This window comes from Sinocyclocheilus rhinocerous, unplaced genomic scaffold (genome assembly GCF_001515625.1).
Source record: "Sinocyclocheilus rhinocerous isolate Xijiao unplaced genomic scaffold, SAMN03320098_v1.1 scaffold1422, whole genome shotgun sequence".
In the NCBI taxonomy this organism is placed as follows: Eukaryota; Metazoa; Chordata; class Actinopteri; order Cypriniformes; family Cyprinidae; genus Sinocyclocheilus; species Sinocyclocheilus rhinocerous.
Window position 1 is genome coordinate 451,233 of NW_015623657.1, and position 694 is coordinate 451,926.

The 694-nt window shown below is 28.1% G+C and overlaps 1 protein-coding gene across 1 annotated transcript in view; it reads left to right on the plus strand.

Annotated features, from left to right (window-relative positions):
- LOC107717517 (cyclin-Y-like) overlaps positions 1-694 on the plus strand; it is a 43,870-nt gene that overhangs the window by 25,482 nt on the left and 17,694 nt on the right. The gene's annotated exons all lie outside the window — the stretch shown is intronic.

The window sequence follows — 694 nt, forward strand, 5'->3', positions numbered from 1 at the left end:
GTGTGTGTGTGTGTGTGTGTGTGTGTTAGTTGCTGCAAGTTCAAGGTGGGGATTTATGGGAAAACTGAGCAGAAAGGAAGTTTCAAGTCTCTGTATTTATGATGACAAACCAAAAATAAAATAAAAAATACAATTATTCTAAATTTTATAAATATTACTATACTGTATATCTGTCTGAAGGTCTGGGGTGGAAAACGGAGAAGGAAAGGAAGTTTCAAGTCTCTGTATTGGTGATAAGGGGAATTGTAGCAGACATTAAATGACATGACATAAAATAAAAAAAATAATTCATTAATTCATTAATTAATTCATTCATTCATTCATAAATATGACTATATTATCTGTTTGAAGATCAGTGTTGAGTTGATGAGAATTGGTGGTAGAGAAATTAAATTAAATGAAATAAAATAATAAATATTACTATAATATAAATGCAAAATATAAAAACAAATCTAATATGTATATTGTAGTATATATTACTGTAAAATTAAATAAAAACTAGTGGTGGAATAAGGGTTGTAGTCTAACTGTGCTTGGTTCCCATAGTCATAGGTCTGCCCCCTAGTGTTGACATAATGACAGAGCATGGTAATAACATACCACTATTTTTTACAATATTTATATAATTTCTATGCAGTATTTATTGTACTGAATAATAACCATATTGCTAAACCATGTTTGTTTATATATATAT